Here is a 27,797-nt window from a genome sequence, read left to right on the forward strand (position 1 = left end):
TTTGTTCAAACTTCAGTCCGTAAATTTTTAAAACGTAAAATTTTACCTACTTTTTGGTCTAATTTTGTTGTTGTTGTTAATTATGCTTGAGTATCATTTTAATTAGGAAGACTTATGTATTCTTAACAACCTTGAACAAAAAAATAAGAATAAAATAAAAACAGAAATGGTAAAAGTTCATATTAAGCTTACGTGGATGATATTTTTATCAAATTTTGAAAATAAAGCATAAATCAAAAACTATATGGTTTAGGACAATAAATTTTAGTATTTTTGTTAGATAATAAGTCCCTCTACTCCCCATAACCCGTTGGTCCACTACTTACGGGACACCCTGTAGATTTAATTCAAACTTTGTACACATATCATGGATCGGTGATAGTTAGTTAAATGATTTCATGAGTATATAAATTTCATAGTATTAAAGCGTGTTTTTAATTATTTTTTGGAATGAAATTTATTTAGGCGCGTTAAGAGTAAAATTTCAAGGTTGCGTGACGGCACTACCGATACGTTATGGAGTCTGGTAACGATTTTGGTATCTTTGAATCTTGCCAAAGAAGTTTCACTTCAGACACATGTGCTCGGAACACACGCTCTTTTTTAACTTCATGTATTATTTTAATAACTTATCTCAATATGTTATAATTCACACTAACATGTTTATATTTCGCGAACAGTTTTCGCTTCAAAATATTTAGCACGGTTGATTGAAATTGATTGATGAACATCGGGACATATTTGATTAATATGTTAAACACGCAAGTTGATTTAATGGGAAATTAATTGAAATTTTACAGCTTCAAAACGAAATAGTTAATGAATACATGTGTGAGTTGGTAAATTGTGCTTTGGTCTGCAAACTTTGAGATCAGGTGTGGAAAATTATAATTGTAAATTAATGATAAAATATCAGTGATAATGTCACATTGTAGTTAAAAATTACAGAAGAAATCTCATGTATTTTAAACATCAATATTTTTTTAACGAAAACACGAAATAGTTGAATATAATCAGCTCGTTATGGATGAAAAGGTGTATATGGAGACCGAGTTTAAGAAAGTGTTATCTATACTAATATTTTATAGCTGAAGAGTTTGTATGTTTGAACGCGCTAATCTCGGGAACTACCTACTGGTCCGATTTGAAAATGTCTTTCTGTGTTAGATAGCCCATTTATCGAGGAAGGCTATAGCCTATAGGCTATTATAATATATAAAGCTACACTACCACTGACTGACTGACATCGGTTTTCTCAGAAACTACGCGGAAAGTGGGGGGGATTTTGACGTGATCGTATAGAGGTGCGCCGAGTGACCAGAGGAAAAATATAGCGATCTCGATCATCTTCGAAAACCAAGTGGACCCCTGGAGGTGCGCAAAAACGGTGATATCTGGAGGGGGGGTGTCTGAACAAAAAATGCTCGGAACTGGTGGCGATTACCAGGGGAGGTGGAAAAATGGGGATTTTCGCGAAAACAAGATGGCCGCCGTACTTTGCCAAAATCGCCGTTTATCAATCCTTACGTCTCAAATTTGGCACACGTGCTCTGTTCGAGCCGGCGAATCGATCGGTGCCCCGTTCGAGTGGCTCCGGGCCCCAGTTTCCAACTTCCATACAACGTAAAATCCAACGGCCCGCGGAAACGGTGCGAGTTGGGTGGGGGGTCCCGGAACTAAAAATGATTACCACCCTGGGACGCTACCAGGGAGCCATAGTGGGACGCTCGAATTTGGAATTTTTCCATTTTTGGCGCAAACATAAAAACGTAAATTTAGCCGAGGTGGCGCAACGCGGAACCATACTCTCACCACGTTCGTACTCGCCCAGCTCCCAGGATATCCAGAAAAATCCGAAATCTTAAACTTTCCCACATCTCGCGAAGACGGTCAACGGCCCGCGCAAACGGTAGCAGCTGCATCTGGGGTGCTCAAACTAAACTTGTAGTAGACCTCGAGCAATTACCACAGATAGTGAAAAAAATTCAAAATGGCGGAAAAAATGGCCGCCGCCATACAAATTCTAAAACGGCCATCGCTGGTCCGATCACGCTGAAACTTGGCGCAGGGGCTTTAATCGAGTCGCATATTAAGTTGGCATACTCATAATCGAGTTTCCATCGCTGGTTTCCGAGTTTCATACAACGCAAAATTCGACGGCTCTCTGAAACGGCGCGAGATAGGTGGGGGGTGTAGAACTAAAAAATGATCAGGAAGATGGGGTGCTACCAGGGCAATCGAGAAATTTCAAATTGGACGCAATTTTTTTTCAAAAAATGGCGAATTTTTCAAAGCAAGATGGTGGCGCCGGTTCCGTCACGATCGGTCTGAAAATTGACTTCTGTGCTCTGATTGGTCAGATTTACAAAACTGCATACTCAGAATTTCTCTCCGACCCCCGGTTTCCATTTTCCATACATCACGAAATTCAACGGCTCTCTGAACTGGTGGCACTTAGGTTGGGGTCACCAAGGTAAAAAATGTTTAAAAACTTGGTCCGCTTCCAGGCACATAAAAATTTTTGCTAAAAAGCGAAATTTTGTTTTTCGAAAATTTTGTATGGAAATTTCCATAGTAGGAAGGGTAATTGAATAGCATCGGCAAAAGACGGCACCGCGGGCTGCTTGCTGCTGGCGCACCGCGCAACTTCGAGGGTTGACAGCCTCCCGGAGTAGAAAATATTTATTAACTTTTGAACTACCCCACGAGCCAAGCGAGCGAAGCGAGCGAGTCACGGCAGCGGCCAGCGTAAATATTCAAATAGGTAGCGAGGAGCGAAGCGACGAGCGTGTAAGGTTAACTTTTGAACTACCACACGAGCCAAGCGAGCGAAGCGAGCGAGTCACGGCAGCGGCCGGCGTAAACATTAAAATATGTAGCGAGGAGCGAAGCGACGAGCGTGTTAGTTTAACTTTTGAACTACCTACCGCACGAGTCAAGCGAGCGAAGCGAGCGAGTCGCGGCAGCGGCAGGCCTAAATATTCAAATAGGTAGCGAGGAGCGAAGCGACGAGCGTGTTAGGTTAACTCTTGAACAGTTTATTATGAAAAGTCACTGCCCGCTATCGATAAGACGTTTCAAAAATTTTACCAATATTTGAATAAGTAATTTATAAGCAGTTTAGGTAGTTAGGAGCGAAGCGACGAGCGTGTAAGGTTAACTTTTGAACTACCACACGAGCCATGCGAGCGAAGCGAGCGAGTCACGGCAGCGGCCGGCCTAAATATTCAAATAGGTAGCGAGGAGCGAAGCGACGAGCGTGTTAGGTTAACTTTTGAACTACCTATCGCACGAGCCAAGCGAGCGAAGCGAGCGAGTCGCGGCAGCGGCCGGCCTAAATATTCAAATAGGTAGCGAGGAGCGAAGCGACGAGCGTGTTAGGTTAACTCTTGAACAGTTTATTATGAAAAGTCACTGCCCGCTATCGATAAGACGTTTCAAAAATTTTACAACATTTGAATTAGTAATTTATAAGCAGTTTCGACTGACTGTAGAATCGCTGTTAGCAGATGTTACAAATGGATAGGAAATTCGAATGCATTTTCAAATGACTGAAGATTTCTGCCCTGGGATGAGCCGCGAGCTGCTTGCAGCTCGCGCACCACGCAACCTCGAAGGTGGACAGCCCCCCGGAATAGAAAATATTTGAATGGGGAATTTATAAGCATTACCGACAGACTGTAGAATCGCTGTTAGGAGATGTAACAAATGGATAGGAAATTCGAATGCATTTTCAAATGACTGAAGATTTCTGCCCTGGGATGCTTCGCGGGCTGCTTGCAGCCCGAGCACTACGCTCCCTCGAAGGTGGACAGCCTCCCGGAGTGGAAAATACTTGAATGGGGAATTTATAAGCATTAACGACTGACTGTAGAATCGCTGTTAGCAGATAAAAGCAAATTGACGGGGAATTTTAACGCATTTTCATATGACTGAAGATTTCTGCCCTGGGATGAGCCGCGAGCTGCTTGCAGCTCGCGCACCACGCACCCTCGAAGGTGAACCGCCCCCCGGAATAGAAAATATTTGAATTTGAAATTTATAAGCACTTCCGATTGACTGTGGAATCGCTGTTAGCAGAAAATTACAAATGGACTGGGAATTTTATTGCATTTTCAAATGACTGAAGATTTTTGTCCCTGTGATGTACCGCGGGCTGCTTGCAGCCCGCGCACCACGCGCCCTCGAAGGTCGACAGCATTTCAGAATAAAAAATATTTGAATTGGGAATTTATAAGCACTTTCGATTGACTGTGGAATCGCTGTTGGTAAATAATAACAAATTGACGGGGAATTTTGATGCATTTTCAAATGACTGCCCTATTGCTTCAGCCCAGGGGCAAAAGGGGCTCGCGGGCTGCTTGCAGCCCGCGCACAACGCACCAGCTAGTAATATAATATATAATCACACTAAGACCAACAGGAGCGGAGCAATGTGGGTGAAACCGCGGGGCACAACTAGTTAATTATATTTAAAACTAGCGGTCCGCCCCGGCTTCGCCCGTGGTACATGTTTACGTTTTCTCTACATAAGAACCATCCTCGTACTTCAAGGAATATAATAAAAAATGTTGTGTGGTTTTATGAAACCACGGTAAAAGTGAAACTGTTCGAACGGTTCCGAACACTGCTTTGTGTAGCGCATGTCGCGTGCCGAGTAGGTATACCTACTCGGCAGCCGCGATACACGCGACATGCGCTACACAGACCAAAAAGTTTGAGACGATGTCATAAAAGTTTCACTTTAAAAAAGAATTATCGAAATCGGTCAAGTCGTTCTCGAGTTATGCGCTTACCAACACATTCATCCATACTTAATATTATAAATGCGAAAGTAACTCTGTCTGTCTGTCTGTCTGTTACTCGATCACGCCTAAACTACTGAACCAATTTGCATGAAATTTGATATGGAGATATTTTGATACCCGAGAAAGGACATAGGCTACCTTTTATTGCGAAATAAGTACCACGGGCGAAGCCGGGGCGGACCACTAGTTTTTATATATAAAGAAGATTAATATTTGTAAGTAATCGTGTTCCAGTTCCAATTAATACATAAACGTATAATATGCCAAACATCTGTATCAAGTTACTATTGTCAACTAGTACAGTGATGCACTCATTTCAATAATGTGCGCTTTGTGAAGCGAACGTGAGTAATTTGCTAAGCTCGACATAGGTAAATAGTTCTATAGTACTGTAGTACTATTGTTATTCGTATTTCTATGATCTGTATGATATTCAATCATGGAGATGCATGTGCGTGTTTTCTGTGCTATTTGGGTATAGCTTAGAATAGTAGGGAATACTGTTTTGTGGTTTTTCATACGTAGATTCATTCGCTCGTTGTTACGTTTTTTTACTGGAACGTCGTATGACATTTTCTATGGCTTTTCTGCAATTCTTGCTAATTTAAAACTTTTTAACTGACTAAAAAGGAGGATTTTCTCGATTCAACTGTCCATGTGGTCCCATTTTAATTTTAATGGCGGTTTTTAGTTTTAACATAATGATTTTTTGTATTTACTTTTTTGTGCTTTAGACACTTTTATTTGAGTAAATCAACAAGAACATCGACATCAAGTGACTCACATTAAAAATAAAGAATTCAAATTTGTTTTAAAACTTACAGTATTATATATCAATCAATTATATAGAATGTTACAAGTATATACTTATTATATTCACTAAAGTCTAGTAGCCCCTTGTTACCAAAACATGAACAGCAATAACTCCATATCTGACAATACAGAACACAAGTTTTAACTAGGAACGAAAGTTAAGATGTAGAATCGTTATAGCAACATGGCTCGTTAGAAACCTCTTCATATACTAAACAATTCAGTTCATATCGGGATTCTGTTGGAAAATTGGAGCCAAATCGTTCATCGAGAATACTTTTCTTGCTTCACTACATAGTATAAAACAAAGTCGCTTTCTCTGTCCCTATGTCACTTTGTATGCTTAAATCTTTAAAACTACGCTACGGATTTTGATACGGTTTTTATTAATAGATATAGTGATTCAAGAGGAAGGTTTTAGTATATAATTTATTAGGTAGACAAAGCGGCCGAAGCCGCGGGCGGTAAGCTAGTTTGTGGTATAAGTACTGTAATGTTCATATGAATGTGTGTGTATCGTGTAATGTTTAATCGTCTTTTGACAATGAGTATGAATGTTCCAGTAAAATAGAGGATTCGCAGGAAAACTATTATTATGTACACCAGCTGAGCATATAATTCTGGTAATAGCACAACATTATTTTAAATATGTAGGTACTAGCGGTCCGCCCCGGCTTCGCCCGTGGTACATATTTCGCAATAAAAAGTAGCCTATGTCCTTTCTCGGGTATCAAAATATCTCCATACCAAATTTCATGCTAATTGGTTCAGTAGTTTAGGCGTGATTGAGTAACAGACAGACAGACAGAGTTACTTTCGCATTTATAATATTAGTATGGATTTGAACCTGTTCATAGCGCCATTTGGAAAGTACCTATGGATGCGTTCACAAATTAAAATCCAATATTCAAGAGTATTAGCTCTTATTAAAAATTGTATTTATAACTTACAAAATTGAATCATACGCGATATTTAACTTGATACCCTATTATACTTCATAATATACTCAAAAATAAATAACCATTAACAGCAAAGCAGTTAACACGAACAAAAGGAACGGTACACAGTTTATCAGTATTAAATGTATCGATATAATTGTCGACACATCCGGAAATTATTTCCTATCGGAGCGTGTTTAATGAAAATATTTCCGATTAAAACTGACGGATTTTATTTCACAATAGCAGAATGTTATTTCGGCGATTTATATGTATGTGAACGGATATTTTTTATTAATGCTGATTAAAAATTTAATGCGTACAATTTTGTATCGCAATTGTTGTTTTGTTAGAGTTATGAATTATGTTTTAACTAGTTTTCCGCCCGCGGCTTCGCCCGCGCAGTCAAAGAAGACCCGCATAGTTCCTGTTCCCGTGGGATTTCCGGGATTGCGTCATTTTCCCGGGATAAAAAGTAGCCTATGTCCTTTCTCGGGTACCTATCAAAATACCTCAATACCAAATTTCATGAAAATTGGTTCAGTAGTTTAGGCGTGATTGAGTAACAGACAGACAGAGTTACTTTCGCATTTATAATATTAGTATGGATTAAGCGTCGATGTTATGTTTTAGGTGCTCTACAATTATGTTATTGGTGGTTCATCGATTCTAATGATATAGCATTTCTATTTTTCAAACTTTCTTAGGTAAAGTACCTTAACCACAGGGAATAAAACTTTAAGTAGGTATGTATTTACTGCTGTACCCACCTAATAAATGTCCGAGAGTCGGGTCATATAACTTAGACGTGGGTGAAGATTGTAGCTATTGAGGACTTTAAATTTTATAAAAAAGTTAAAAGTAGGTAAGTACTTTTTCTCTTTTAATATGAATATATTATATTGTTACTCAAAAATGTTCATACATGCCTACTATCCATTTTTACAGCATGAATTATAAAATACGACTTCATTTTTAGTTCGTTCGTTACTGGAGCACGCTAGTGCAAAAGTTCGGCCCATTGAATATTTATGAGCCAACTACGTTCTGTATTGCTGTGTGACAGAATTTTGGGAAGCAGATAAAAATTATCTATACATATAATAAATCTGTAGAAGGGTCAATTCTGTACATTGAAAATATTGAAAAAATAAATACCAGGGGGTGTTACTGGATCGATACCAAACCCAAATATGTGATTAAAAAAATTTTTGTCTGTCTGTCTGTCTGTCTGTCTGTCTGTCTGTCTGTCTGTCTGTCTGTCTGTATGTGAAGGCATCACGTGAAAACTAACGGTTCGATTTCGATGAAACTTGGTATAATTATACCTTATTATCCTGGGCGTAAAATAGGATACTTTTTATCCTGGAAAAATACGTAGAAAAAAATTAATCTTAACTTTTCAGTTTTATAGACGTTGTTCTGTAGAACCGCGAACACACGTTGCGTATTATTATAGGCCTAGCCGTATTTGGGTCCAATAGATATTTATAAGATGTTTAATTGTCAGAGTTACTCAAAATTGAGAAATAAACCATCCACGCGAAGACCGACATCCGCGCGGACGGAGTCGCGGGCGGAAGCTAGTAAGGAATAAAATTGTAGTGAATAGTTCTAGTGTAGATTAATAAAAACTAATATATGGGATGTATAACTACGACTATGTATGCTTAAATCTTTAGAACATCGCAACGGATATTGATAAGCTTCTTTTAAATATATAGAGTGGTTCTTGAGGAAGGTTTTAGTATATTATTCGTTACGTTTTCTACAAAGCAGACGAATCCGCGAGCGGAAGTCATGTAGCTATAAGATTCTAAACTAAAGTTAGAGATTTATAATTAGAGTTTTGAATTTGTATCTATTACTATTTCGTAATATTTTATCGAGGGATTAAAAAACGATTCGATTTTAAAAACCGTTGATTAAATCTGATAAAATGCCTCATGTATAATTCTTCCGCGTACAGGTGTTCTTATCGATTTTACGAAAAATCATACGATTTTAATACAAAAAGTCACGACTGGTAGCTATAGAAACGAAAGAGGAAAATACTATTTTTACTCTATCTATACTTATAATGATAAAATGTGGCAAAGATTCGTTCTTGTATGTTTGTATGGGGTATTCAGATGTACCTACTGATCCCATCATGCAAAGTATTTCGTTAGCAGACAGCTAAAAGTTATATCTTAGTCACAAGGCAATTAAGTTAAAAAAATACTTCATTTATATTATATTACCACAGCAGACCCCATAAGATATATTTGCACGACCCATTTCATCCAAATTTCATCGATATAACAATAAAAATAAAAATATGAAACCTACTTCTTCTCTAGTTTAGTAATATCTGTGAGTAATATGTAGTCTATTTAAGATAGTGACAGTAAATGACAGATCTTACAATCTTCTGCTTCACGACATACCGTCATTTCTGTACACCTTCAATAGTTTCGCTAAAATGGGTACGATTATAGAAGATTCCGAGGAAATACCATGCTACAATTGCGTGCAAATACGGAAGACGTTCATACTCATAGCCGTATCTTCCGTTCTACCAATGATACTCTTTATGGCAGTTCTACTCATTCTTGGAGCCAGTAAAGGACATCTGGAATATTCTACAACTGGCCTGGTAGAATTTATATTCGGCTTACTGTACGTCCATCTGTTCGTCGCTACCTTCGTGATTTTAGTGAGCTTCGTAAAACGAAAAAGCCCAGTGACGTATCAAATTCTATACATCCTTTTTCACAGTATTTGTATGGGACTGTTTTTCATATCTTCTCTCATGATTACGGTTGCTAACGATGCTTTTGTATTATCTATTTTTTTAGTTACCTTTGGTGGTATGTATACTGCTGGTTTGTGTTACTTTTTAAAAGTTAACCACATAGGCTTGTTTGCATTGCGTAGGATATTATAATGTTTATTAAAATTATCACTGTTTTATTGAATTTATACTGAACAGGTATTTCATAAACAATCAAATTATTTTAATAAAGAGAATTTTCGCAAATCCTACTAATATTATAAATGCGAAAGTTTGTATGGATGTTTGTTACTCTTTCATGTAAAAACTACTGAACCGATTACAATAAAATTTAGCACAGATATAGAGGGTAACTTGGATTAACACATAGGATAGTTTTTATCCCGGAAATCCCACGGGAACGGGAACAATGCGGGTTTTCCTTTGCAAACGCGGGCGAAGCCGCGGGCGGAAATCTAGTGTTACAATCAATACCTACATTTCTATGTTAAATATTTAATTAAAATTTCATAGCTTTAATAAAATTATTTGGGTCTGGCTCCCAATTTCGTAGGCGGGAGACGCGACCCGTAATCGTCTTAGGGGCAGGTTATAACTTTATGATTTCATATACATAATTTATCACCGCGGCTAAAACTTATAATTCACTATAAAATTTAACGGTAACATTAATTAGAACAATGAAATTAGTTTACTTTGAAATGTTAATTTAGTATACAAACGTATTGTAGAAGTAGATGAATCAAATAATATTTAATTTAAATTAGGGAAATTCTGTTTTCAAAGTAGGATACCTACCTACCTAATAATTAATTGGATAAAAATTTGATAATTTATTAGGTATAAGTGTAAAATAGATATTCTTCTTATTATAGGTACCTACATAGATTTTGCACATATTATACATAAGCAATTGTAGAACCTATGATACCATTCGTTTTGCTTTTATAGTAATTAGTAATAACTAAATTATAGGTATTTTTGACCATGGCATGTAGGTTAATGACCTCATCCTACCTCCAGACCTGGACAAAATAAAATATGCATAAAATAGGTAAGGTGGGAAAGAGCTATTATTAACACGTTCACTGCGGCATGTCCAGTATCGGGCCATCAGCGACTACACCACAGTGCAGCGCCCAAAATCGCAGTTTTCACCGTGGTGCGGCGAGGTTTTTTATATGTTAATCAATGACTAGAAGAGAGACAAATATATTTTTGTGATCACAGTTTGAAGTAGGACTCAATTTCGTAAAAATCGTATGGCAAAATATTGGACACACGCATAGAAAAGAAACAGTTTCTTTTGTGTGCGGCATGTCAAATATTTTGCCATGGACAAGCACCTCATGCCGCACTGTACTGCGAGCGCGCCGCGTGTCAGTCTCGCATAGTGATGTACCAGGACCGCACGCGTCGTTATCAAATTTTTTAATGACAATGATACCTTAGAGGCTTTAGTTTTTTTACTTTCTTTTATTTCGTAGCATAAATGCAAAAATGTGATGATAGTTGTGAAAATAATATAATTAATGTTTTATATTATTTTCAACAAAAGTTACTGAACAAATTAAAACAAAAGTTACTGAACAATTTCCTGATAGTACTCTATCAAGTACCTTGTTTTATATGTGTTTTTTTTTTGTATCGACGATCTCGTTATATGTTAACAAACAGACTGAAATATACAAAATTGATTTATATCGATATCGATGTTTTATTTTACAGTGTTTCCCATCGTTATTACTGTAAACATGCCGTATCAACGCAGTGCGGGATGGCAAATAATTTTTCACAAAATCAGGGGTTTACATTTTCCCTCATATCTTTTAAACTATTGGGTCAAACTAAAAGCTATTTATGCGGTATATATAAGACTATATATACTATTATCCGAAAAAAATGTTTTTGAAATATCTTGAAATTTCATGAAATTATTAACCTTCAAAGTCAGTAGGTGCGATGTGATAAAAATGGCTCATGACGCACAGTGGTGAACTTGCCGATGTGAAGTATGGAAGACATGCCGCAACAACGGTAAGTTTGGCATTTTAGGTGCCGCACTGAACGTGTTAACAAATTTCCCGCCCAGCTTACATGTTGCATTGGAAAGTAAAAACAGTTGGCAATTTGCAACGCATTTAATTCCTCCCGACGCGCCTCTGAACCGTATAACGAGGTACCTACCTTGTTAAGTTGCGTTCAAAAATATAATAGCAAGTCGTAAACGTCGATATGAATATTAATTATCGTTTATGTCGACGTAAAACTGATTTTGTCAGACGTTCAGTCGGATTACGTTTCGGCGGATTTATTTTATGATACACAAGAGATATGTTTTATATTTTGCATTAAAATAATGCACAAGGTAAAATAAATATTTATTGTAGACTAGCCTACCGCCCGCGGCTTCGCCCGCTTTGTCTAAAACCTAATAAATTATATACTATAACCTTCCTCTTGAATCACTCTATCTATTTAAAAAAACCGCATTAAAATCCGTTGCGTAGTATTAAAGATTTAAGCATACAAAGGGACATAGGGATAGAGAAAGCGACTTTGTTTTATACTATGTAGTGATACTTGTATGTGATCCCGTGGTTTCGTTTGTTTTGAAGAGTAAAATGAACTTTCACGAACGTAGAACATTTTAGTTATATTCCACCACCTTTTTATTATAATATCAAGAACTTCCAAATAGCACCGTAAAATATTAATTGTTGACACATTTGAGCAAAAATACCTTACGGTATTGCTACGACTATGTCTGTTTCACTTTTTACAATACCAAAACAAACAAACCTAACCATTTTCTGCAATATTATTTAAAATTCACAAACAACCAAACCGTTAATACATGTACATACATACATACAAGCGACGCGTCACTGCGTTCTGATAGATGGAGTCCCAACTGTACAGTGACATCGGCTGTAGGCGTTAATGCCATGTGATGTGTGTCTTACGATGTTACATAGCTGCGGATTATATGTTAATAATAATTACTAGGTATAAATCTATACTATTATTATAAAGTTGAAGAGTTTGTTTGTTTGTTTGAACGCGCTAATCTCGGGAACTACCGGTCCGATTTGAAAAATTCTTTCGGTGTTAGATAGCCCATTCATCGAGGAAGGCTATATATCATCTCGCTAAGACCAATAGAAGCGGACGGTGGAGCCATGCGGGTGAAGTCGCGGAGCGCAGCTAGTATATAATATAATAGTAAATACATACAGTCATGCGTGAGTTTGATAGACCTTTTAGTATTTTTTTTTTAAGTTTCAAGTCGCGTGTCAATGGAAATTAGTCTTAAACCTTAATGAAGTCAAACTTCTTTAGGCGCGTAAAATATATTATTCACTATTTATTTCATTATTGAGAATTAATATTTCTTTTGTTTAATTAACATCTCCAAGGAAAGCATTTACTGGAAACAATAGCAAAAGTTAATTGCTCTGAGGCATTAATACTGGTATTTTATTTGTGGTTTTAATGGAAAACAAAATAAATTTTTAATCTAGTTGTTTCGATAGATCTTTGAAAGTTTTGCAATATAAGCACATTATATGAAATGTATTTTTTTATAAAAAAGCTGGAATACTTTATTGGCATATATAAGTATACAATAAAAAGAATGCACAAGGATATAGAAACTAAATTTGCAGGTCATTCTTCGAGTTCTTCTTATCACAATACATATGTAAAACAAAATAATTATAGTATTATGTATACGATACCATCAATTTAGTATTCCCATTTTTGATAGCAACTATACATATCTACTTACATGTGTTTATATAATAATCACATGTCATATCTATAAATAAGCATACAGTAAACAACTATAGATAAAATCGACTAATCTTCAACTATCGATATCTTCCTTTGCGTAGTTTTAATATAACGTGTCAAAGAAATCAGAATGTCCCATTTAAAGTTTACCGACTGTACGTCTATCCGGAGCTTAGAAACCTAAGCTCGTAAGCTGGTTAGTCGCGTAAAGTAAGTTAAAAGCATAGTTTAAAAGGATTCCAGGATAAAGGACATAGGGGAAGCCTGTTGAGCCTACCACTGACCGATTTTACGTGTGCACATGTGAATGGACACTTATGTCCTGATTGCCTATGCCTTGTGGTAGTAGCTTAATATAAGTTAGTACAAGCAAGTTCGAATTATTCCAGGATTACAACTAATGGTGTATTTTTTTTTTCCATTGTAATTCTGAGATTTTAACCAGGTATGTAAGTAGATAGGTATATACCTACAAATAAAACATGTTGCTTTTTCACTGTCTTGGTCTAGACTAAATATTTTAACTACCATGTATTGAAGAGTATTTTTAAATACCCAATATATTCAAAAGAATAATGTAATTCTTATAATCTTGAATTATGTCAATTGATCAGATTCTTGTTTAGTTTTGTGTTAACGATAATCTATAAATAGATTTATTGAATTAACAAAATTCAGCACAAAAACAATAACAGACGATCAGAAAGCGAAATAGAATACTCAATTACACTCTGGATTGGCTCTAACGCAATGCTGGAGCGCCACTACAGCAAGGACCGCCGAATAGCACTCGAAACTTCACGCCACATTTCCCCCAAACGTATTACCATCTATCCTCGCAGTCCATAAAGATTACCAGCGATTTAAACGTATCGTTTCAACAGCGCAATGCCATTAAGACCGCCACAAATTACAATAGTTTTCGATGCGGACTTGCGGGCGAACGAATTAAGTTTGCCAATCGCAATCTAGCATAGGTCAGTCTCAGAGGAGTGTGGCGAGGATCAGCGACTGGGTAATTGGCTGAAATGTCGCCTACATGTAACAGTCGAATGGAACTCGATATTACGGACGTATACCCACCTAGCTCTTGATCCCTTGTATTATACTAGTGTTCTTTGTCTTCCGTTTTATGTCGTGGATTATTTGGGATGCTCGTCATTTGTTACTTGAATAAAGAAGTAACTTCCTATATCTATATGATAGGATATAGAAGATAAGGTTGGTTATAAATGAGGATTTTGACTTGTTTATGGTATAGATATCAAGATAACAAGTTAATGTACCGTCTAGAACATAATATAATATAATTAATTGTTTTACAAGTGTTTTACAACCTATTGATTTATATGCCATAAAGAGCTGTAAATCTTTTCTTTTAAGATAGGTGAGTAAACGAAATTAATTAGTTCTTTGTCGTCGCATCCATGTCTCGTCATTGGACCGTGGTCATTATCAAAATTCGCAAAGGACTTACCTTGTTATGGCAAGCCTTGTATAACCATACTGAACAATATCGTATAACAAGAGACTACAATACCTCTACCACATTGCACTGAACGAATATACCCAGGAATATTTTATTCCTAGAAATCTTTTTAAACATTCCCGAAATTCGAAGCAAATACAATTTCACGCCCAAGCGATGTCGTGGTAGGAGATGCTTTCGAAACTGATATGTAACGCGGAAACAAAACACGCTTTGACTCTGACCGGAGTAAGATTCAATGGGCCTCGATAGCTCCCGACAGTTGTTCCAAGATATTATGTAGGTAGGGTAGTGTATGTTTGTGTATGTTTGAATGTTATCTCTTTACCTAATGTTTACTTATACTTATATAGGAACTATAATATTATAAAGCTGAACAGTTTGTTTGTTTGTTTGAACGCGCCAATCTCAGAAAGTACTGGTCCGATTTCGAAAATTGTTTCGGTCTTAGATAGCCCATTTACCGAGAAAGGCTATAGGCTATATATCATCACGCTAAGATCAACAGAAGCTGAGCCAGGCGGGTGAAATCGCGGAGCGCAACTAGTGGTGAATACGTATATTGAACAATGTTTTATGTGAATTTTGCTAATTGAATATTGTCATAATCTTTGTGATGGAGATTGATGGCGTTGGGTCAATTATTCTAAATGCTTAGATGAAATTGATGTAGATGGAATTATTTGATAATTTTCAATCAAGATATATTTGAATTGATGCTTATGATATTAACCGTTTTCATGCAAATCAATATTGATGTACCTATCTCGTATTAGTTGTAAAATTATTTATATTTATACACCAAAAGCACACACTGTTCCTAAAATGAAGCATAAAACTCGTAATTGACTGAGTTTTTAGTCCCACATCGGATAGATAACTAGATTTACAGGAAATACGATTCCAAAGGGATGAAGAAGAAGGATTTAGTAATTACTTGCGATACCTGCACGTCCATGGAATTTTAAATGGAATTGGGATGCGTCTGTTTCGTTTATCTGTATTCTGTGCAATGTCACCTCTGAAATATCCTACTCTGTGCATATAGGGTTTGGCTCTTTCTATGAGACGTTATGCAGTTTTAGGACGTTTTAGATTCAGGTCGGAATAAGTGTTTTAGAAGCTTTAATGAGACTTTGTGTTTGTTAGTATCTTGATCAAGTTACAGATAAAATTGGTTCTTTATAAATATGGTAGTAATATTTTTATTTCCCTAAAAACATTACATATTTTCGATTTACTTAATGGGTTTGGCCGTTGTTTACCTTTATCGATACACTATTTTTTTAAGAAATGGAATTTTTCTATTCAATAATAGGTACTAATAAAAATCTACTTGTTTCTATAAGTAATAATTGTACAAAAACAACAATTATAGTGATATCAGTGATAATAATATACTGATAAATATTGTTATCTTTTTAAAATAGAAATATTTCCCAAACGAAATACCTACGCAAAAAAGTATTTGTATTTGTTTTGGCATTGTGTCTTTATTTTGTTACCTATGTATTCATTTCACAATTACCTTAAATAAACTATTAATCTTGATTCTAAATTTACACAAACCGATAAAGTCATTCTTTATTCCATAAAAGAAAAAATATACATTAACACACCCAAACGAGTACTGAACAAAAATTATAAGATTAATAGTTTGGTACAATTCATAAAATTATAAAGGAATGAACATAGACTATTCTAATATTATAAAACTGAAGAGTTTGTTTACTTAACGCACTAATCTCAATACCTCGGGTCAGATTGGATAAATTATTTCATAGTCCATTTATTGAGGAAAGATATTTCGCGAAGACCAATAATGCATAAATATAATATATAATATTTATGGAGCGGAATAATGCGGGTAAAACCACGAGGCACATCTAAAACATATTTTCCTATATAAAGATGGGTAGCTCCCTACGTACGCAATTATATATATTACATTGTGGATGTAAGTCCAACATCCACTTATCTGGATAATCGTTATTTAATTATCTCCACAAAGGAAAAGAGGACTTAATCTTGGTCCATGCGATTTCATATTATTAATTTGGTCGTCTTCAAACATATTAATAGTAAAATGAGAATTAAGTTTTTTTGGTTTTATTCAATAGAAAACATTACAAATGTTAAATCTATACTTACCTATCACACAAGACAACACTTTTCATTATTCTAAATATTTCAATAACGTATTAAGTTTTTTTCAATTAATTAATTATGCATTGTAATATAAATGTTATGTTTCTTTTTGTGGAAATATACAACGTAATTACTAATTAAAAACTTATCAATTGATATAAAAATAAATACATTGGACAATGCAGTTTGACAGAATCAGCTGTGACGCTGATTTTTGATACAGCTATAAGGGATTACGTAATCCCCTTTAATTACTTACATGTATTTAACAGATTTATCGGTTTTGATAATTATTATTTTATTCACATAATTTGATGTGATTTACTATACACTAGCATACCGCCCGCGGCTTCGCCCGCTTTGTCTAAAACCTAATAAATTGCATACTAAAACCTTCCTCTTGAATCACTCTATCTATTAAAAAAACCGCATCAAAATCCGTAGCGTAGTTTTAAAGATTTAAGCATACAAAATAAATGCAATGAAAAATCGTTGTAGGGAAATATCTAGTCTACATAATAATATTACCTACCTATACGTATATTATTTTTTTTATTTTTAACATAGAGAAGATAAAGAAGCTAATAACGCCGTTTATCTCTTAAGTCTGCATTTTATTTTAAATCTATAGATACTAATATGTATTATAAAGTTGAAGAGTTTGTTTGTTTGTTTGAACACGCTAATCTCAGGAACTACTGATTTGAATTGGAAAATTCTTTCGGTGTTAGATAGCCCATTTATCGTGGAAGGCTAAGGCTATATAATATATAGCCTATAGCCTATACATTTCCGTAACTTCTTTAAACAGGCATATGAATAGTTAATCACTTATGTTAAGAATACAATATAAATATAATACAATCCATACTTATATTATAAATGCGAAAGTAACTTTGTCTGTCTGTCTGTTAATCAATCACACCTTAACTACTGAACCAATTTGCATAAAATTTGGTATAGATATATTTTGCTACCCGAGAAAGGACATAGGCTACTTTTTACCCCGGAAAATAGGATAGGTTTTATCCCGGAAATCCCACGGGAACGGGAACTATGCGGGTTTTTCTTTGACTGCGCGGGCGATGCCGCGGGTGGAAAGCTAGTACAATATAAATATAATATAATATTTATATATTTATACCTACATTGATTTCAGTGTGAAATATCCTTAATAGCAGTATAAATAGAATGTCTTGAATCTTTTAAAGTTTCGCATTACAATGCATGAAAATAGCACGCTATTTGCTGATATATGTGTTCACTTTATTAAACGTATCAAGTCGCATCCAGACATCTTTAAATATTTCAATGCCATCGTTTTAAAATACTTACGTTGGGATAAATTCTACGTAGTTTCGGACAAAAGATTTAAAGGAATTTTTAAGATTCCTCTGTGAAACTCCACTTGAAATATAATAGGTGTTGACTGTTATAACCATTGTGTTGGACTTCATTTTACTTAGAAATAAGATTTGAGGCGTGTTTTCATGAAAATCTTGCTTTTAAGAATAATATGATTTGTGTTTGGATGTTCGAAATCTTTGGACTTGAGATATTTTTGCTATGTGAATATAAAGTCTATAATATATTAAGCTCCAATTGCAAATAATGACATCATGATTACACTATACTTGCTGCTCCGCGCGGTTTCACCCCCGTGCCTCCACTCCTGTTGGTCGTAGCGTGATGATATATAGCCGATAGCCTTCCTCGATAAATGAGCTATCTAACACCGAAAAAAATTTTTCAAATCGTACCCGTAGTTCCAGAGATTAGCGCGTTCAAACAAACAAACTCTTCAACTTTATAATATTAGTATAGATTCATAACAACATAACAAGTCATTTAACCAATATTATTGTGTGCATATAATGAGATTGACATTATCAGATAGACAGTCTTTTTGGGCAAAAATATCTAAGTAAATAAAGAGAAATAAACAATTATACATTCCTAAAATTACATATACGCTCATTGAGTAATATTTTTCTCTTAACATCAAGAGGTCAATAAAATTATAATTATAAAATATTCCATCAGCCCATTTTATCCGAACTCAAAACCCATAATATAAATTGGCCTGTATAATCACGCTGAGTTTTACGTGGCTGTAAATCGAAATGCAATCAAAAAAGTTTCAGCAAGAACCCTCGCACTTCAAACGTTTTGGGCGCTTGATCGAAGTTAAATTGTAAGGGAAGGCAGTAATTGATTTTGATCAGCCAATTGCGTGCCGCTGACAGGACAGATTTTTTAGTATAAGCCTTTGAGTGTTGTTTTAAATGGATTTTGGAAGGTATATACTATAGGTATTAAGTAGTGTATAGGTAGGTATGGGAGTTGATTACATAATATGAATATTGAACTATGAATTTTCGTGTACTTACGATTTTGAACGGTGTGTGCTATTGTTAAATTCTATACTTAAATAATTATTGGGATAGATTTATTTCAATTGCAAGACGATTGTTTCATTTACCACTATTCGTATTGCTATTATTGCTCAGGTTCTGTTTTAGATAACTATTGAAGAAATATATCCACTCTTTCATGCTAAAATGAATGGAATTTTATGTAAACGAAAATAGATTGATTTTAATTAAAGATAAATATGTACATCGAGATATTTGATTATTATATTATCTCTGATTTTCTATATCTTCGTATCAATCAAACAAATGACTGATAATTACAAAATCAAAACACTATCAATTAGTTAGTTACATACGTGACATAAACATTTAAATTGTAATCAACATATGCAATACTAGATTTCCGCTCGCGGCTTCGCCTGCGTTTTCAAAGGAAACCCCGCATAGTTCACGTTCCCGTGGGATTTTAGGGATAAAACCTATCCTATGTGTTAATCCAAGTTACCCTCTATATGTGTGCTAAATTTCATTATAATCGGTTCAGTAGTATTTGCGTGAAAGAGTAACAAACACACACACACACATCCTCACAAACTTTCGCATTTATAATATTAGTAGGATTTAGAGTTAGGTAGGTAGATATATAAGACTAGTTGTGCACCTTTTACCCGCTTTGCTCCGCATATATAGATTTTAGCGTGATGCTATGTAGCCTTAGCCTTCCTCGATAAATGGATTACCCAACAATGAAATAATTTGCCAATCGGACCCGCGGTTCCTGATATTAGCGTGTTCAATCAAGCAAAATAACTCTTTAGCTCTATAATATTAGTAAAGATGAGCTCTAATATAATTTAATATTAAACTGAAATGCTCTACATATTGTTATAGTTCAGGATACATCGCCCATTTTTGCAAGTGACTACTATCAAGCTGATTTTCCGTTTGTAGCTTTATTTTGATGAGACACCGAATAATTTCGTGTACGAAACTCTCGATTGTGGTAGCTAACAGTGATAACAAGGATACAATTTTTTGATTTGATGGTTCTCGAATATTTATTACGCAATTTGTAGGACAATATGTCTGTTGAATTATAAAAACATTAACTAAGTGAAAACAAAAAAATCAGCTTGTTAGTAATCATTTATGATGACCTCGTTATCGATACACTTTGGAAAGGGGGACTCTTTGAACAAACCATAGATTTTGTTGGACAAATATATTTTCGAATAATTTAGGTAATTATCTTGAGATTGAACAAAAAAAAATTCATTCAGTTAGTAATAAATATTTGAGAACCATCAAATCAAATATTTTTATCCTTGTTATCTCTGTTAGCTACCACAATCGAGACTTTCGTACACGAAATTATTGGGCGTCTCATCAAAATAAAGCTACAAACGGAAAATTAGCTTGATAGTAGTCACTTGCAAAAATGGGCGATGTATCCTGAACTATTATCTAGAGTTTGAGTTAAATAAATAGTTGAAAATATCATGATGTGATTTGCATTTTTATTACAGACATTGTTTAATATAACAAAGTAGGTATTGTGTTTTATTTAAATGTTAAAAATGTACAATATTTAAAATTTAAGCATGATATTATTTGTAAAAATACAATTGTAATAACTAGACCGTATATCATTATTTAGATACTTGAAATATTTCTTTATAAGATAGGTAAGCGAAACCGCGAGGCGTTACTAGTTAGACAAACATAACCTTACTTGTACGGTGTACCAAACAAAACTAGTGAAAATGTCGTGCCAAACTCAAGGTTCGAATGGCCATAAATAAAAGGGTTTTCACACAACATCGATCGAACCTTTCGCGTTAATTGCTGTCTGTCCCGCGCGTGTGGAGCATACCTAATAGTTTTATACTTTTTTTATCGATGCTATAGTATTATGCTTTTTTATCCATGCTTCGACGAATGTTGCAATCGGTATGTCTGGAATTGTTTTTATTGATCCTATGTAGGATTGGATTTTCTAGTTTTGAATAAACATTTTTGTTTTGTTAATAAAAATTCTTTTCCTAGATTTGGTCATAGGTTTTGGGCTGTTACATCGAGATGTGTATCAGTTGTTTATATTAATTTAAGGCTTATTGACTCGTACATAATGTGACAAGTTTCTTGTGTTTTATTTTTTGTGTTAATTTATTTGGACACAAAAAAGTTTATTCATCTATATGCAGAAACCATACAAATTCAATTATTTTTTGGAGCGTGAAAAATAAACTGAAAATGATATAAATACTATGTGTATTTAATATATATATTCATTATCAGTATCAATACGTCTAGGATGTATCTACAAACAACGTAAGCTAACTGATACACTGATTTCTCCACTATATGAACTACTGAACTAATTTAGCTTAATTAATTGAACAAGAAATTACTACTGTTGCGTAGGATATAACATGTTTGCTTCACTCATTTAACTATATTACCTTCTGACTTAAATCTATTAAATTTTAATTATTTAAAATCTCTATATAATTGCAAAATGTGTTTCTAAGCTTAACTCGAAAACGGATCGACTGATACGGTTAATTTATTTTTTAACGTTAAGTTAAGGCGCAAAGGAACGTTTTTATGAAGGGAAAACACGAAAATGGAGAAATAGGGTAGAGCAATAACTGGGACAGCTTTATAAAAATTTGTTTTTTTTTTGTGTTTTTTTTTTACATAGGTACCTATGTTTCATTATTATAACAATATTATCTTTATCTCCCCAAACATAAAAACTTATTATAATCTCCAAAAAAATGAATAAATTCACACATAAAATGATTACCTACGAGCTCATCAGTGGAATCGCTTCATCATTTCGATTATATTTAAATAATGAAGCTACAGCAATATCGGAACATGGCGTAATGCGAAATCGAAATGCGATGAGAACATGAAAATTATCTTTTACACATTAGCTTATTGCTGAGCGAAATTCGACCGAATGTGCAGGATATTCAGCAGTTGTGTTGGCGAAAATTGATTGCAATTATTTATAGCTACGTACAGTCAGCATGTTATTTAAAACGAATTATACACATACAAAAGTTATGTAAATTATATCATAACTAGCTTTACTCGCGGCCTCGCCCGCGTTTTCAAAGGAAAACCCGCATAGTTCCCGTTCCCGTGGGATTTACGGGATAAAAACTATCCTATGTGTTAATCCAAGTTACCCTCTATATGTGTGCTAAATTTCATTATAATCGGTTCAGTAGTTTACGCGTGAAAACCATACATACATACAAACCTTTCCTCTTTATAATATTAGTATAGATACGCATATGAAGCTTTTAGTACATCTATGAAATCATATACATATATCTATGGTCAAAATATGTTCAATAGTTTTGCGTAACTGAGAAGTACATATCTACTCTAATAAAAACTTTCGAGTTTATTAGAAGTTAACAACCCCTACAAGCCAACGTAATTGAATCCAGTGCTTGTATTTCTTTCGGACCTTGAATGTTCACAATAAGGTATTGTTACATATGCTACAAAGGGTCCAAATTTTCTATTAGGACCGTCGCACAAAAGCTTATCTGGTACTTTTTACGACGTATCAGAATCTTATCCCTAATTTTGTTCAGACACTTGGGTCCGTGGATCTTTAGTATTAAGGTATATTCTGAAGGTATGGGATACAAAGCCGCGAGTAATCTCGACGCGACGTAAATACTTTTGTAAACTTTTATTGTGTTTCTTTTTTGCAATATTGGATATATGAAGGTAAATCTAAAAGTAAATATATACCTAGTGCGCTTTATTAAAATCGGGAATTAAATACTACAGAGTTATGCGTGTATGGTTAGACAAATATCCGAATTTATTACAAATGCAACAGACGTTTTTCTTGTAGGGACATTTTAAAGTATTACTAGTATATAAGTGTTTATTTTTAAAGTTACATTTAACAAACTAAAAATAAGGACGTTACGTTTCTTAAAAGGTTAAAGTATAATTTTTCTTTCATCTCTTAAAAATTTTGTTGACCATATTCCTCTGTTATCATACATAAAGACATATTATCACCATATTCACATCTTCAACTCTATACTAGACAAAGACATCCAGTTTCAACATATTATTCAATCTCCCCATAAATCCATACTAATATTATACATGCGAAAGTAACTCTGTCTGTTACACAATCACGCCTTAGCTACTGAACCAATTTGCATGAAATTAAAACATAGGCTTCTTTTTACCCCGGGAAATAGGTTTTATTCCGGAAAGCCCAGGGTAACGGGAACTATGCGGGTTTTTCTTTGAAAACGCAGGCGAAGCCGCAGGCGGAAAGCTAGTATATAATAAAGCTGTTAACAGCTGTCTCCTTATTGCCACATGTGAACCATCAAGGGAAGCGTGGTGTTAATGCGATAACTTTGGCAATAACAAAACCTATACTTAATCTCTCAAATTTCACTAAGTGGATGAAAATGGGAATTGTTAAAAACTTGCTACGCGAGTTTAAGAGTATTATAGCAGTTTGATTTAATATTTAGACGATGTAACTTTGGAGTATACCTACGTGGTCTATTTGATACAAAATTGGGGTTTTTAATCAACTTAATATTAATCCATGTACAATTTTATTCGTACTGGCAGCCACTAAAAGCGCAATATGTATTTAAACTTGAAGAAACAATTGAAAAATATTGATTGTTAACTTTATTATTTTTGTAATATTGTTACATTCATACCTCTTCTAACAATGTAAATCTGGTTTACCTACGTGTATATTTATTATATCTAACTAGCAAACCCGGCGAACTCCGTTTCGCCACCAGAGACACCTTTTCTTTGCTATAAACCTCACGGAGCCCGAGACCTTTCCAACGAATGCAAAACCGTGGAAATCGGTTCGTGCGTTCTGGAGTTATAGCGTCAGGAAGGAAAACCCGACTTATTTTTATATAGTAGACTAGCGGTCCGCCCCGGCTTCGCCCGTGGTACATATTAACGTTTTCTCTACATAAGAACCATCCTCGTACTTCAAGGAATATAATAAAAAAAGAATTATCGAAATCGGTTCAGCCGTTCTCGAGTTATGGAATTACAACGAAAAGTGGCATTGATTTTTATATATTAAGAGATTTACCAGTCGCTTCTTTTTAACTAGTTAGATATGTAATATAAAACTTGTATATCTGTACCAAAAACAATATAATAAGTCACACACAATTTGTAAGCTTACGAGCCAGATAAACCCGTATAAGCCACGTAGTAAAGTAGCAACTCAATTTTTACGTCATAAAGCTGGTCCGATATCTACAAGCAGATGTATTGATAACTCGCTCGATCAGACGATTTCTGTGTGAATGTTATACTGGGATGGAATTTTATGTTTTCAAGGAACGTCTAGTGTAGCTTCAGTTTTCAAAAAGGATACTAAAATGATTTTTGGTACTTTAATGTTGCATACAGGCTTAAGCATATTTCTCCACTCTACATATAAGATTTTATAAGAAAAAGAGAGTTCAATATCGAAAAAGCATTTTTGGATAGCAAAGCTTATAGTCTTTTTAAAGTTATACTTACCTATTTCTATATTTGTTTTATCAGTTAAAATAGATGACCTTTTACGACCCTCAATTTAATTCTAAATTTTCCAATTTATTCGTAACTAGCTTACCGCCCGCGGCTTCGCCCGCTTTGACTTAAACCTAATAAATTATATACTAAAACCTTCCTCTTGAATCACTATATCTATAAAAAAAACCGCATCAAAATCCGTTGCGTAGTTTGAAAGATTTAAGCATACAAAGGGACATAGGGACAGAGAAAGTGACTTTGTTTTATACTATGTTGTAGTGATTTAAAAACGTGAAACCGTCTCAATTCTCGTATAAAAGACTACATATAATGAGCAGTCATTTTGAACAGTAAACTGTGAAGTTCTTTACAGTTAAGATGGATATTGCTTTGGTAATCCAACAATCTTACTGGGTCAGCGTTCAACTTTGTCAACGAGTCGCAGTTTTTTTATCGATAAAAGATTTTCTTGTTATATCGAGTAGTTTTTAACAACAGTTTCAGATTGCGATAAATTGTATGGACTTTTTTTGTGCGCTTTGGATTCAAATATAAATCGATGAAAAAAAATAAAATGTTTAATTTTCTAAATCAAATTATTTTCCATTATGTTATTTATAAAAATATATTTTGAAAATATACGGTAAAGCGCGTGGATTCAAATAACACATCAAGATTTTTTTTCTATTCATTATAACGTAAAAGAAAATATAATTATCAGATCAATACATTATTTTGAAACTTAGCTCGATTTCCCTCTAAATTACCGCCTCAATTCATTCCCAATAAACTTTTCTTATTTTTTTCTCCTCAGAGGTTTAATTAATAAAAAAGTAACCCTAGGTGTATAATATTACAGATGATTTTACTTCAAACAAAATTGAGAACTGTTTAATTATGTATATTAACAATTAACGTCCCTTGTTACAGGTAACACCCGAGGAGTAATTGAGCGGAATATTAATTACGTCATTATGAAGAGTTTTATTATTAAAAAAATAGCAAATTGTGATAAAATATAGTAATTAATAGACAGATAAAGTAGGTAATTAGCTATTGCATAGCTTCTATCGCGGGCATTGAGCGCGGGGACCGAATCGAGAAATTCCTTAACGAAAAAACCTCACGCTCCCCACTTCGACGGGCTCGGAGGTGTGGCTTGAAGGCATGCTATGCAATAGCTTTACCGCGGCAGTCTCCGAGTGCCACACGTCTTTTTTATATTTCGTATGATCGAAAAAATAACAAATTGTGTGACAAAATATAATAAATAATGGAAAGATGAAGTAACTGAATATCTAATATTATTTATATTTATAAACAAATATTTACTGTTGCCTACATAAACAAAGAAAAATCACGCATATAACAATCCAAAATACGCACAATACAGTTTTATGAAAGAAAATGAATACGATCTCAAGATTTCAAAATAAAACTAAAGAAATGAAAATTTTGTGTGTTAGATACGTAAATACATTAATTCTTAGACCTTCCGTAAAATTTTAGCCCTCTATATAATAATCTATAATAATATTATCCCACCAAAAACATTTTCATGTAAAATGTTGCCAAGACGACCCCATATGACTCGCACTGTGAAAAAGTTATCAGATCTCATGTAGAGCCAAGCTTCTAACACTACACGCCCTAACTCTACAAGGCCTAACTTCACAAACTCTACACCTTAGTCAAAATATGTGGCTTGGCCATTTCGCTACATTCACATCGGCGTAAGGTGAAAAATTAATTAATTCACTGTTCATTACTTTTGTGTTATACAATAGTTCTTGTAGTAACGAACGGCCAAGCCACATATTTTGACTAAGGTGTAGAGTTTGTGAAGTTAGGCCTTGTAGAGTTAGGGCGTGTAGTGTTAGAAGCTTGGCTCTACATGAGATCTGATAACTTTTTCACAGTGCGAGTCATATGGGGTCGTCTTGGCAACATTTTACATGAAAATGTTTTTGGTGGGATTTCATTTCTTTTTGTAAGTTGTTTGTAACAAAATTTTATATGTCGATTAATTTTTTTTTAACAAGGAGTACCTATGCATATATACATCTAGGGGAACCAAGTTTTAGATTAGACCTCTAGCGTCATCAAAATTTAATTTAAAATTACAGGTCTCATACAAACTCCCATTCCCTAGTTTAAGGGGTTGGGGGATGAAAGTTACAAGTTTTATAATTTTTTTGTTGTTTGTTTGCTAATACTAGCTTACATACAAAATTTCAGCTTTCTAGGACATTAGGAAATACCTTAAGAATTTTGATGATCATCAGTGAGTCAGTGACGAAATTAGCGTTTTTTAGATATAAATAAAATCTGAAGTATAAAAGCTAATGTAATTAAAACTTAATATTTTCAATAAGTCCGCTATTGGCAATATATCCCGAAAATTTTGTTGATCTAGCATAATCCAAACCCAAGTTATGAGGGTTCAAAAAAACGTCGAAGCGCTTCGAGAAAAGGTAGGTAGTGCCCGTGCGCTCCGCTTGTTCGCTTTGCTCGTCTTGGCGGGGGCACTACCGTGCCCCCAGATAAAACTGAAGAGTTTGTTTGTTTGCTTGTTTGTTTGAACGTGCTAATCTCGGGAACTACTGGTCCGATTTTAAAAATTCTTTCGGTGTAAGATAGCTCATTTATCGAGGAAGACTATAGAGGAGCCACGGGGGTGAAACCGCGCGGAGCAGCTAGTAATTAATAATTATTTACATTTAATATGATGATTTTTTTACATCCAAACCCATTACACAAATAACACCAAGAGCAGATTACGCTGACAAGATTTATCAAACGAAGCTCAAACGTGAACACCTTTCGGAGTGAATGCTGAATCTAATTTAGCTGATTCCTTTAAGAGCAATTTCATTAATGGACCCTTATCAGTTCCTATCGTAGCAGTGATTAGGCACGTCTGCGATCACGGGAAAGCACTTTGTATATATTATGTCGTAGTTATTTGCTTGAAACTGCTATTTGATTGAATGACTAATGCGTTCATTGAAGGATATTTAATTGAATGACTAGAGGACAACTCGTCAAGTTGTTGAATGTACCGTTCAACGTCGTTATTTAGCATAGTTGTTG

General features: G+C 34.6%; 1 protein-coding gene across 2 annotated transcripts in view; it reads left to right on the top strand.

The window, feature by feature from the left end:
- The window catches only part of LOC123691193 (syndecan), a 255,125-nt gene that overhangs the window by 166,099 nt on the left and 61,229 nt on the right, over positions 1-27,797 (top strand). The window lies entirely within an intron of this gene.

This window comes from Colias croceus, chromosome 1, assembly GCF_905220415.1.
Source record: "Colias croceus chromosome 1, ilColCroc2.1".
NCBI lineage: Eukaryota > Metazoa > Arthropoda > Insecta > Lepidoptera > Pieridae > Colias > Colias croceus.